This window comes from Mirounga angustirostris, unplaced genomic scaffold, assembly GCF_029215605.1.
Source record: "Mirounga angustirostris isolate CCGP_5_RB_7025 unplaced genomic scaffold, mMirAng1.0.hap1 SCAF_12, whole genome shotgun sequence".
NCBI lineage: Eukaryota > Metazoa > Chordata > Mammalia > Carnivora > Phocidae > Mirounga > Mirounga angustirostris.
Window position 1 is genome coordinate 88,090,371 of NW_026991720.1, and position 14,040 is coordinate 88,104,410.

The 14,040-nt window shown below is 40.3% G+C and overlaps 1 long non-coding RNA gene across 5 annotated transcripts in view; it reads left to right on the forward strand.

The window, feature by feature from the left end:
* The window catches only part of LOC135362126 (uncharacterized), a 211,587-nt gene that overhangs the window by 63,897 nt on the left and 133,650 nt on the right, over window positions 1-14,040 (forward strand). The window contains exon 2 of one of the 5 annotated variants that reach the window (XR_010406593.1): window positions 1,634-1,718. The exons of the other annotated variants lie outside the window; for them this stretch is intronic. This is a non-coding gene — a long non-coding RNA (uncharacterized LOC135362126). The remainder of the gene's footprint in view (window positions 1-1,633; window positions 1,719-14,040) is intronic. 5 annotated transcript variants of the gene reach the window in all.

Sequence of the window (14,040 nt, forward strand, 5' to 3'; positions counted from 1 at the left end):
CTTTATTTTATGACATGCTTAAAACCCTCTCTAAGCTGAAAGCAGTTGTTGGGACCAACAGTTTTAAAACATTACATAAGGGGCGCCTGGGTGGCTCAGTCGTTAAGCGTCTGCCTTTGGCTCAGGTCACGATCCCAGGGTCCTGGGATTGAGCCCCGCATCGGGCTCCCTGCTTGGTGGGAAGCCTGCTTCTCCCTCTCCCACTCCCCCTGCTTGTGTTCCCTCTCTTGCTGTGTTTCTCTTTGTCAAATAAATAAATAAAATCTTAAAAAAAAAAACCACAATAAAAAATAAAGCATGTGGGTAATGACTGCCATTTCATCTTTGACCAAACTCTGCCTCCTCCATAATGCTGTTATGTGGTTAGAGAATGTACAATCATTTATATTCAAGATTTGAAGAAAATTAATGAAAATTATTACTGAGAACCCAAGGAAAAGTCTAATGTTTTGACTTCCATTTGATTCCTGTTCTAACAAACATTTTCCTCTCAGTATTAATAAGTCAACAAGTCAGTGAACAAACATGTACTGAACATTTACCAAGTACTTCACATTCTTCTGGATACTAAGATCCAGGTGGAAGAAAACGTCCTCCATTGTATTTCAAAAACAATTCTGCTGTTATCCTCATTAAAACAACAAATCCCCCACAAACAACTTAGACGGCTTATGTGAAGAGGAGAAATTCATCTTGCCCTTCCAATCCCAAGTGAATCTGTGCCACTTTTTTTTTTTTAAGATTTTATTTATTTATTAGAGACGGAGAGCACAAGTGGGGTCAAGGGGCCGAGGGAGAGGGAGAAGGAGACTCTCCGCTGAGCAGGGAGCCCAACATGGGGCTCGATCCCAGGACCCTGGGATCATGACCTGAGTGGAAGGCAGACACTTAACCGACTGAGCCACCCAGGCGTCCTGCCACTTTTTATAGTGCTGGTTTGGTTAATTGCAATAAGATCAGAAGTCATAGATAATAGTATAAAAAATACAAGGTTTATTGCAAACCAAATTTTCCACAACAAATGTACAATGAGTAAACTCAGTTTTGTCCAGGGGTGCTTGGGTGGCTCAGTTGGTTAAGCGACTGCCTTCGGCTCAGGTCATGATCCTGATCTATCTTTATCAGTTCTTTGGATTAAGGTGGATCGAGTTCCACATTGGGCTCCCTGCTTGGCAGGGAACCTGCTTCTCTCTCTGACCCTCCCCCCTCTCATGTGCTCTCTCTCTCTCTCTCATTCTGTCCCAAATAAATAAATAAAATCTTAAAAAAAAAATTCAGTTTTGTCCAGCAAAAATGGAAACAAATGTCGTAGGTGAAGTGTCCAGGTTAAGGGTTATGTAACAGTAAATCATTGCAGGTAAAATAGAATTTCACAAGAACACTTGTAGCAAAGCACCCAGTTTAATGATTTGGCTTGAAAGGTCCTTCATTCCACCTTGGCTAAGATTTATATTTTTGGTGTCTTCGAGACTCTCTCTGGGCTTGGTATTCTCAAAGCATTTGTGATAATAGTATTTTCATTTTCTTAAAGTTCCTTAACCATTTTTGGAATGTGTAACCTCTGATTCCAACTATAATCTTAACCAAGGTTCGATCAGGTTTCTGAGGTTTGTGGTTTTCTGTTTTTACACAGATGTAACACCAATGGCCAAAGTTGCTGACCTTAAGGAGCTTGCATCCTTTTAGGGGAGAGAGCTGATGAACATATAAATAAATACGTAAGTCCCGGAGAGCCGTGCCTGGGTGAAAATCTTTTGCCTCTTGTCAGAGCTGGTCAGACCCCACTGGATTTCTCTGTCTCCATCCCCAGATCCTTTTGCTTCCAAGGAGAATATTCAAAATACTACTTGATTTAACACCTGCTGTGGTAGAGGCAACAGCTGTTGTTTCTTACAAGTATCTACTCACCCTGGCTGGCTTCATCCAGCTCTGAGTCCTGGAAGGAGTAGAAATCTCCTGGTGAGCAGGGCTTGTGAGAAGGCCACTTCCTCATGCCATCCGCCTTCCCCGAGGAACTCGGTGCTTTGAACACTTTCTAGAAGCTCAGAACCTTTCAGTGAGTTTTTCTCTGCCCATATGGGAGAGGTAGGAGGGGGGAGTCAGTCTCAGGACATGCTGGACCCCCACCCTTGTATTGCCTTCTCTCAAGGCCTTTCCCATGAAGGCTAATACCATGGGGGCAGATCTAAGTGTTGTGGACCTGGAAACTTAGATAAATTGTGTGTGTGTCTGGGGTGCAATTTGAGGAAAACAACACAAAATAGAATAGATAGTAGATGTGAAAGTATTTAGAATGAGACATAGGTCATAACAAATTAAACCTTTTTTGAGGCTAGCCAATAACACATTTCACATAAATCTAACAAAATAACAAAAGACACTTATTACCTGCCCAACATCCCTCTACAGTACTTTTTTCCTATGTTCATGGCTGCTTACTCTTTGAGCACATCTTCATATGTAAAAGATTTTATGATTTCTAAGAGATGACAAAAGGATGGTGCTATGGATTGAATGTTTTTGTCCCCCTTAGGTTCAGGTGTTGAAGACTAATCCCCAATGTGATGGTGTAAGGAGGTGATTAGATCTGAGGGCAGAGCCCTCATAAATGGGATGAGCGCCCTTATGAAAGAGGCCCCAGAGAGCTCCCTTGTCCCTTCTGCCCAGTGAGGACACAAAGAAAAGACAGCCATCTATGAACCAGGAGTCAGGCTCTCACTGGACATGAATCTGCCAGCATCTTAATCTTAGACTTCTCAGCTTCCATGAGAGAGAAATGTTTGTTTTTTAAGCCACACCATCTCTGTTTTTTTTTTATTTAAATTTTTAAATTTTTATTTTTATTTTTTGCAGTAGCCTGAATAGGCTAAGACAGATACATACATACATCGTTCCTTTTATCATGGTTTGATCAAAATTCTTTTTTTTTAAAGAGTTTAGAAAAGTTATTTACAGCTTCATAATTCATTATTGGTAATGTTATTTAGAACTTTAGAATTAACCTGTTAACTTTGGGACATCCTCGAACAAGTTTCTTCATGTATGAGTTATGAAAGTTGGAAGAATTTTCCATAGCCTAGCTTCTGGTTCTCTACATTTCAAACTTCGTTTCTCCCTCACTATCCACATACTTCCAGAGCTGGGCATCATAAAGCATGATGGTCAAACAAATGATCTTTGGGCTCCCAGGTCATGACCCTGGTTAAGTAGTCAGGGTAGATGGTAGGAATGTTCCAGGAAGACATTCTTATAAGGGTACAGTTAACAACAGCTTAGCTCTATATGGAAATAACTGTAAACCACCCAAGTATATCCCACTAAACTCAAATCAGATATATCTTCAACTTCTCTTTGGTTGGATCCCTAGAGTCAGTGTTCACACCAACATAACTGGCAGGAGAACTAGGAGGGGAAGCCAGAGTGGAAGCGTCAGTGGTCTTAACCAGTTGCAGCTCAAATATCTTTCTTTTGCAAATTTTACAAAAACATGCCCATGTAAACCCATCATTGGAGCCTCTCCCAGGGCCTGGCAGGGTCCATTCAGGTGAGAGGCCTGAAGACTAAGATTTGATTCATGGCAAATACTCCTTTGCCCTTACCTGCCCTTAATGAGGAACATTCCTTCCAGCCTAGAATGCTTTTTCATCATCTATTTAGTCTGGAAAGAATTCCTCTCTCCTCCTGTCCTTGAAATCCTCTTACACGTACTCTCCAGTTCCGACCTCGAGCTTCCTCATCTCTCCACTGACACCACCTCTGTGAGGCTGTCAGCAAATTCTGAGTCGTAACAACACTTTCTGGGCTGTTTCACTGGCCCTTCCCACTGTATATTATGCTGTTGAGTGTTTTCCCTTCTGGAAATACCTCCTTTGGCTTCTGTGGTGTAACCCTTGCCCCTCACCTGCTCTGATCTCCTCTCCCACCACTCTGTTGGTTCTGTTCCTACATGTTGGTGTTCCTGCAGGTTCCATCCTTTCCCAGCTTGGCAGTCTACATAGAGTCCCAGAGCAATGCCATCCACTCCCACGATGGCAGCTGAGACTCCTGTGCTCTGGCTCCTGAGGCTATGTCTCAGCTTCGACCTCTCTAACCACCCATTTGTGGCTGTCTCTCTCCCTTAGACTGTGGACTTGAGGCAGGGACCGTATATTATTTAAATTTGCATCCCCAGTACCTAGCAGGTACTTAATAAATGTCTGCATGGATGAATAAATTAAGGAGTGCTAGCTAGTGCTAGCTAGTTACATGTAACTTTGGTTACATGTTAAGTTGGGATGCTCAACCACGTATGAAGTACTATCTACAGAGCGGAGAACATAGCCAATCCACCCAGCAACTTTTAGTCATCCCATTTAACTCTTCATCAGAGAAGGGAACCCCTAACACAGGAAGAAATGAAAATAAAAGATCAATTCTATTTCAAACGGAGATCAAAATAAAGACTGCAGTATTTTCATTAGAAACCCATGGAAACCACCCTCTATGGTCTTCCATTCTGAGAGATTCTGAAAAATTCATTTTAGCAGTCTGGTCTGGTGAATGAAGGCAAAGAAATGTAGAGTTTCTTTAAACACTTTTTTTTTTTTCCTGTTCATTTACAGTTGACAACTTCAAGTTTTCTTAGCCTAACATAGAAAATTGGATGATATTTCTTTGTGCAACTAATAAAGTAAATTATTTCATCTGTTTTGAATATATTTTCTCCTTGAAGTCTGATTATATGCCTAGGCTCTGTCTAAACACAAACTGCAAAAAGAAAAAATATGCTTAAGAAATCCTTGTCCCTGATTAGCGCTAAAATCTAGTTTGCTTAAAATTTTTTTTAACTTTTTCCAAGCAATTGTTTACTACAATAAAAAAATTGGGAACTTAATTGAATTAATATAATATCTTTTAGGTAATAAAATTCTCTTAGGCTATACAATCAAAATTCTCCTCTCTTGCTAGTATTTTAAGCTCATTAGAGATCTAGCTCCATTTTTACTACTCCTTCAACAAAAGGTCAGATACCCCCACTTTTTAAAAAAATTAAATTCAATTAATTAACATATAGCATATTATTAGTGTCAGAGGGAGAGTTCAGTGATTCATCAGTTGTATATAACACCCAGTGCTCATCACATCACATGCTCTCCCCAATGTCCATCACCCAGTTACCCCATCCACCTTCCCCCTCCCCTCCAGCAGCCCTCAGTTTGTTTCCTATGGTTAAGAGTCTCTTATGGTTTGTCTCCTTCTCTGATTACGTCTTGTTTTATTTTTCCCTCTCTTCCTCTATGCTCCTCTGTTTTGTTTCTTAAGTTCCACATATGAGTGAAATCATATAATTGTCCTTCTCTGATTTACTTATTTTGCCTAGCATAATACCCTCTAGTTCCATCCATGTCTTGCAAATGACAAGATTTTATTTTTATGATGGCTGAGTAATAGTCCATTGTATATATATACCACGTCGTCTTCTTCTTCTTCTTTTTTTTTTTTTTTTAAGATTTTATCTATCCATTTGCCAGAGAGAGAGAGAGAGCACAAGCAGGGGGAGCGGTAGGCAGAGGGAGAAGCAGGCTCCCTGCTGAGCAAAGAGCCTGATGCGGGACTCAATCTCAGGACCCTGGGATCGTGACCTGAACCCAAGGCAGATGCCCAACCGACTCAGCCACCCAGGTGTCCCTATACCACACATTCTTTATCCATCTTTTGATGAACCTCTGGGCTCTTTGCATAGTTTGGCTATTGTGGACATTGCTGCTATAAACATTGGGGTGCAGGTGCCCCTTCGGATTAATACATTTGTATCTTTGTGCACTCCCACTTTTTAAAGTGAAACTGTAAAAATCCTTCAGTGACTGAGAAATCTAAAATTCTTTGAGGAAGTTAGGAGCATGCACAGGTTGCCTCTCTTGGAGGCTAGGAGAAGTGTCAGGAGTGGAAAAAGAAGGGTATTGGATAAGAACTAGGAGTTCTTAATGCCCAGACGGGTGGGAGCCTTAGAGGCTGTGGGAATCAGCACTGTGCCTGCAAGTAGCTGTGGGAGGAGCCTGGTTCTCAGGGGTGGTCCCCAATCACCACCAGCAGCATCATCTGGGAACTTGCTAGAAATGCAGATTCTAGGCTATCACCCCAGACTAACTTTGTCGGAAATTCTGGGGGTGAGGCCCAACTATTTGTGTTGTAACAAGCCCCTAGATGATTTGGAAGCATGGTCAAGTTTGACAATACCTGATTTAGAAGGAAGTGGAATGCCACTGTGCATGTGAAAATGTACTGTTAAGAAGATAATGAAATTTTTTGTTAAAAATAATAGGCAGTACTACACACATTATGTTTTCTAAAGCAAACTGATTTATCTCAGTTTTTCTCATGGGTGAGTGACATTCTCTACCATGACTGGTTGCTAAATAGAATACAGAAGACCTCCCCACCTTATTCACAGGGGATATGTTCAAGACCCCCCAGTGGATGCCTGAAACCATGCAAAGGACTGAACCCTATGTGTACCACGTTTTTTTCTATATGTACACCTGTGATACAGTTTTAATTTATAAATTAGGCACATTATGAGATTAACAACAACAAGAATAAAATAGAACAGCTATAATACTCTTCTGTAATAAAAGTTATGTCAGTGTGGTCTTTCTCAAGATACTATCCTGTCCTCACACGTGTGATGAGATAAAATGCCTGTGTGGTGAGATGAGGTGAGGAGAACAATGTCGGCGCTGTGATGTAGCCTTAGGCTACTGTTGACCTTCTGACAGTATGTCAGAGGGTCATTTGTTTTTGAACCGTGAAACTGAAACCAAGAAAGTGACACAGTGGATAAGGGGGCGGGGGGCTACTGTCCATTTGAAGGATGGGTTTAGAAGGAAAGATTCCTAAGTTCCAATATTGTCTACGTTATAGTTTCTCAGCCATAGACACATGATAGCTTGTCTTTCTGCTAAAATTATGCAAGTGCTTGTCAGATTTTCACATCATATTTGTATAGATACTATTTTCTTAGGCATTGCAAACAAAAAAACATCAAATTTGAGTTTATTGTTTGCCTTTAACTGAACTAAACTTATTTTTATTTTAACTTTCCATTTTTTCAAGCTTTTCTTTCTGTGTTGGAGTATTAATAGCAGGTCAAACTAGTAGCACTCCTGATGGTCTAATTCTATTCACCATCATTTTTTGGCAGTGAAATTCTGACTTTGGCATGCTCTCACAATGACAAGGCCTGCTAAATTAGCTGAGAAGAATATCAGAATGCCAGAATAAATCCAGGCAGAATAAATCCAAAAATAACATCAAAGATCACACAGGACATTTAAGAATACTGGTTGGCTCACACATTTACTCTAGGGAAAACTTGTTTTGATGACCTCACCATTGCAACTTTAGTTTTATTGATGGTGTTTGTTTTCAGTGTGTATATTAACATATTAGTGAAGGACTCCTTGGGCTACACGTGAGTTGACTGAAACCCTACTCAAACTGATTGCAGCAAAGAGAAGTAACTCTCATAACTGAAAAGACCAGAAGTATCTGTCTTCAGGCATGGCTTGGCTCCAATCCTGGGTCTCAAATAATGTTGTGTTAGGCAGTCTCTAAAATAGTTCATAATGATCCTTTCCTCCTGGTATTCATGCCCCGTGTAATCCCCTTACCTTGAGTGTAGGTTGGATCTTGAGACTTGCTTCTAACAGGTAGAATATGGCTACAGGAGTGGGATGTCATTTCCAGGATTAGGTTGTAAAAGGACCATGACTTCTGTCTGGCTTGCCATTGCTTGCTCACATTGTCCTAGAGCTCTTGATGTGGGAGAGTCAAGCTGCTATGTTGTGAGTAGCCCTGTGGAGAGGCCCAGGTGGCAAGAAATGAATGTTTCTAGCCAACAGCCAACAAGAACCTGAGACCTGCTAAAGGCCACATGAGTGAGCTTGGAAGTGGGTTCTCTGTGACCTGTGGACAGCCATGTGAGTGCAGCTCTTCCCCCAGTGGAGCCTTGGGAAGACTGTAGGCCTGGTCATTATCTTAACTGCTGAACTAGAAACACTCAACTAGGCCCCACTGCATTCCTGCCCGTCAGCTACTGCAAGATAACCAGTGGGTTGCTTTATGTTGCTATGTTTTGGGGTAATTCATTACGTAGCAACAAATAACAAGTACAGGTATCATTCACCCTAGGATTCGATCTCTGGCTCCCAGCCACACTTTCCTCTGTGTGGCCTTTATTACCAGCTAGACCTTCTTTATGTGGTGGCAGAATGGTATTGGTAGCTTCAGGCTCATAGCCTGGCTCCCTCAAAGAGTAAGTGCCTTTCTCCTTTGCAGTGGATGAAGGAAAATTCCTGGGATTCAGCCTCATGAAACTGACTTGGATCACTTCCTGCTGGAGCATTTAGTATTACTTTTTCCTCATGCTGCTCCCTCTGGTGATTTGGAAACACCTGAGTAATTGTAACTGGAGAGTTCAAGGTTGGTCTACCTACCTGCCCCACTTTGAGCCTCTCTGAGTTTGAGTTCTACCTTAGGCCAAAGGTGACCCCAGAGTTCCGTCTGCCTGTTTTTTGCCATAGGCAAACTTCCAGTGGAATCTAGGTGGTGGAGCACAGACGACTCAGATAAGGCAGTGGTACGTGTGTCCACAAGATGTCAGTTTGTTTATTGTCCATATCTACTAATAGCCATTATATGACTGTTAAAGTGTTCATAGTTCTCATTTTTCTTTTCTTTTTTAAACTTATTTAAATTCTGTTAGCCAACATCGTTAGTTTTTGATGTAGTGTTCAATGATTCATTAGTTGTGTATAACACCCAGTGCTCATCACATGTGCCCTCCTTAATGCCCATCACCCAGTTATCCCATCCCCCCACCCACCTCTCCTTCCGCAACCCTCAGTTTCTCATTTTTATTTTTTATCTTCATGACCAGTTGTTGACTTGTTTATATCAGCCTTCTGGGCCCAGTTCAACTCCTGAGATCATAGGTATGTACCACGTGTTGTTGGCTGCGGGGGTTCTGTTCCCAGTGGTTCTCACTGTTGGAACATTCTTCTCCAGCTTGGTCTTTCTTTGGCTGCCCTCCAGTTGGGAGTGGTAGAATGTCATAATCAAGAGCCAGGGCTTTACATTTAGAGACCTCAGTTTGAGTCCTGGCTAGGCTGTTTACAAGCTGTGCTGCCATTTCTTCTGAATTGTAGTTTCTTATAAAGTCGAGCTTTTAGTACCTGCCTCATAAGAACTAATGTTACAGTGTCCTTTCAGATCTGAACATGGCACTTCAGATAACCTAATTATCTCACCATCTTTGGAACTCTTGTGGTAATATATCTTAGTCTGTAATACATCTTTTTTCTTGGTGGGGGGCAGGAGTAGCCACATCATACTGTTCACTTGACTTGATCTTCTAATGAAAAAAATCCTCCCAGTTCTTTTTCACGTGAACTGCTAATAAACCACATCCCTCCTATGCTGTACTCGTCCCAGTGAAAATTTGTACTTAAACATTTGGCTTCACACTGATGCCTATTATATAGTTTTGTTGTTCTTTAACCTGCCCAGTCTATTTGAATCTTTTGCTTCATCCAGTAGATCAGTTGGATGTGCACTGTGTTAGATGATGGATTTGCCCACTGTGTGAGCAGGCTGTCTGTTCTGTCACTGAGGACACTGAAAAAACCCAGTCTACACTCCTTTTGGCTGGTATTGGCTCATTAATCAATCTGAACTCTTTGTTTATTTAGCCAGCTGTGAATGCTCCTAATTTTTCTAATTGTCAACCAATGAAAGTTTTTTCAAATACTTTGTTAAAAATCATAGCCTATGTGTGATCTACTTTATCAAAAAAGAAAATGAAAGGTCTCCTTACTTTTATATCATCAGCTATCTCTTGGTCAGGCATTTGTCCTGAGAGGCAGGTCCCTATTTTACTTGTGAATAATACTATTGCTGATAGGTAAGAGCTCCTGCTATTCCCTTATTATGCCAACACATAGTATTATCAGAAGTCATTTTTGTCAATTTTCTGAGGGTGAAATGGTTTCTTATTATTATCATTAGAAGTCCTTAATTACTGCTAAGATTGAGCACATTTTCATATTGAGAGTTTGGGTTTTCTTTCCTATGTTTTTTTTGCCTGTTTGTATTTTTTGGTCATTTTTCTGAACTTTGATTTTTTAAATTTAATACTATATCTTGGAGATCTTTCTATATGTGTGTATGTGTAGAGTATATTTTGTTTTTTAACAATTGTAAAATGTCTCATTTCATGGATAGAGCATGATTTAACCATGTCCTAAAATTTAGGTTATTACCCATTTTTTTTAATTTTTAAATTTTAGGTTATTACCCATTTTTTAAAAGAAGATTTTTATTTGAGAGAGAGAGAGAGCACGCAGGTGGGGAGGGGCAAAAGGGGAGGGAGAAAGAATCTGTATTGAGCACGGAGCCCGATGTGGGGCTTGATCCCATGACCATGAGATCATGACCTGAGCCAAAATCAACAGTCAGAATCTTAACTGACTGAGCCACCCAGGTGCCCTGGTTATTTACCCATTTTTATTTCCTACTATAAACACTGTTTTACTTGTGATTTGCTTAGAATATTCACAGGTACAATTCTAGGAGATAAATTGTTGATCAAAAAGTATGTGCATTTTGTATTTTTTAAAAAAAGATTTATTTATTTGACACAGAGAGAGAGTGCAAGGGGGAGGGGCAGAGGGAGAGGGAGAGGGAGAGAGAGTTTTAAGCAGACTCTGTCTTGACTGTGGAGCCCGACATGGGGCCCAATCTCATGACCCTGAGATCATGACTTGAGCTGAAACCAAGAGTTGGCCGCTTAACCCACTGTGCCATCCAGGTGCCCCTGCATTTTTTTGTATTTCAGTGAATATTGCTGAACAACCTTACAAAAATGTTGCACCAGTTTATACTCTTTCTTCAACAAGACTCTCTTCCACTGGGATCAGGAACATGCTGTCTGTGCTCTTCAGCTGACTGGGTCGTTTGTATAACAAACCTTAACATCATCATCACTTCTGTCTCTTCCTTTATCATTACCTGAGTACCCTCCAAGGTGAGATCATTCTCTTGTGCCTAGCTTCCCACATGACTCTGGGGCAGATGACCTTTTTATTTAGCAAGTATTTATTCTTCCTTCATTCCTACTCTTTCTCCCCACACCCCTCACACTCTCATGGGAAGAGTATATTTGCTTATCCCACTAATTTTGGACTGGCCATGTGACTTGCTTACAATAGTGGAGTGTGCATGTGTGAGACAGGTGCAGAGGTTTTTTTCTCCTGTTTCTGTTTGTTTGTTTGTTTTTAAGTGAGATTAGTTTTTTATTGAGATATAACTGATATATAACATTGCATAACTTTGAGGTATATAGTGTATTGATTTATGATTACCACTGTGCCATTAGGTAACACCTCAATCACAGACCTAATTTTCATTTCTTTTTTTTGTGGTGAGAACAATTAAGATCACATCTCTTAGAAATTTGAAGTTCAAAATACAGTATTGTTGACTGTAATCACTTATGCTGTGCATTAGGTCTCCAGAACTTATTTATCTACTAGTTGCAAGTTTGTACCTTTAAACAACATCTCCCTCATTTCTCTACCCTCCAACCCCTTGTAACCACCTGTTTTGTGCTAGTCTCAGCCTGTCAATAACCAATATTGTGGCTGGATCAGCCCTTGTGGTCCTAATGATTTCAAGATGTACTTTAGTAATAACCATCAGGAAACTTTATTACTTAAAGGATCTGGAAATTGCACAGCAGACCTGGGGCCACACAGTGGGGTTGCCGGTGGAGAGAGTGTGCACGAGACTTGGGGTGTTTTTTTTGGGATGGAAGGTGGGGGGCTTGGGTTTTGCATGCTCATTCTTTATTAGGGAATTTAAAACAACCATAAGAGCAGGAATTTAAAACTCAGGAAGAGAAGAAACAAGTTGCCCAAATGATCATATAGAAATCAAGCAAGATCTAAAACAAAGGAGCCTCAATGGGGACAGGAGGCCTGGCTCTTGATCTGTTGATGTAGCTGGCAGTGTGTTTATTCGAGATAGCCATCTTTTAAGTGAACTCCTCTCTGAAGTGGATGCCTTGGCAATAAAATCTTTAGTCAGACACTTGAAATTAAAAAAGAAAAAAAAAACTGTCAGGGTCTACACTACAGTCCACTCTGATTCCAAGGCATAAGAGTCAACAGTGAGGACATTATTCTCCTGGGTAGCTGATATGCTAAATATCAGGAGGAGGGCACTTTGTAAGCCAGAAAGTATATATCTAAATAGGATTATAGTAACAAATCTTATAATAATTATATAGGCAATAGTCTGAAATCCAATCTAGAGCTATTGTCCCAAACTTGAAAGGTCCTGCAGGAAAACCAAAGTCTGTGATCTCAGGGACCCTAGGAATTTCTTCAAAGATTTGGGTAGTATTGGGAAATATTTTTTTAATTAATTAATTAATTAATTATGAGGGATGGGGGAGGGAACAGAGGGAGAGCGAGTGAAAGAATCTTAAACAGGCTCCATGCCCAGTGCAGAGCCCGATGTGGGATTTGATCTCATGACCCTGAGCCGAAATCAAGAGTTGGATGCTTAACTGACTGAGCCACCCCAGTATTGGGAAATACTTTAACATCTTGGGCCATTTGGTATAAGTTTGAACCTATCCTGAGTTGGTAGATTGTTCAATATCTCTTTGAACTGGTCTCTTAGTCCTGAGGATAGGTCAATTAAAGGTTGTGTCTCCTTTCAGGAGGTGGTGATGCAGGTGGACTCCCAAAGTTAAGCCTATTTGGTAGAAGTATTTGCATTAGGTATCTAATAAGAGGCATTTCTATGGAAACCCAAACCAAACAAAACACAAAGGTTAATGATCAGAGCAAGTTATAATCCCAGTTTCTGTGTTCTGAAGGCAACCACTCAAGAAGATTTTTAGATATTGGGCTGGAAGCATCTTCAGATGGAGGGAAGGCAGATAGTGACAGTCTGATAGATTTTCCTGGTCTGCAGTTTGAATGTCTCTGGTGATCTTTCTCAGTGGCCTGCACCGCAACAGGTGTGAAAATTGTCCATACATGCGCTGTTGTGATTTCTCTGAAGTTTATATCAAATTGTCCAGTGTTAGCTTGCATGGCTTTGGGAAAAGGGCAGTTTTAGTGCTCAATGATTCCAAGTCAGCAGGTGGGAGAAAAACTGGAGACATTAGTTTGGAGAGTTGTAGCCAGCTATTGGAGAAAACGAGAAGAATTTAGCCGCCAGTCCAGTTTACAGGTAGAAACAAAACCTCGAAGACAATTAACAGGACCAAAATCTGATATCCACAGGGGTGTACTATAGTTTTCCACTGAAACATAGTTTTTTTCTCTCTACAGTTAGTTCTGTTTCTATCAGAGATAATCAAAGTAAGACTAATTTGTTATCAAAATAAGTCTAGTCTCATTAAACTTGGCCTGATTATTTACAAAGGTCCTGTATTGACCATATAGACTCCTTTAGGTCTGCTTTGCTGGAACTTTTAATATGAAATCTCAGATTGAACTTTTAAAAGTTTTGATTACTAAAACTTTGTAATGTAATTTGAAGTCTGGAATTGTGATACCTCAAGTTTTTCTTTTTCAAGATTGCTTTGGCTATTCAGGGTCTTTTGTGGTTCCATGCAAGTTTTAGGATTGTTTATTCTAGTTCTGTGAAAAATGCTGGTAATATTTTGATTGGGATTGCATTAAATGTGTAGGTTGCTTTGGGTAGTATAGACATTTTAACAGTATTTCTTCTTCTAGTCCATGAGCATAGAATGTCTTCCCATTTCTTTGTGTTGTCTTCAATTTCTTTCATCAATGTTTTATTGTTTTCAGAGTATGGGTCTTTCACCTGTTTGGTTAAATTTATTCCTAGGTACTTTATTATTTTTGGTGCAATTGTAAATGTGATTGTTTTCTTAATTTCTCTTTTTGCTACTTCATTACTGGTGTATAGAAATGCAACAGATTTTTGTACATTGATTTTATAACCGGCGATCTTACTGAATTC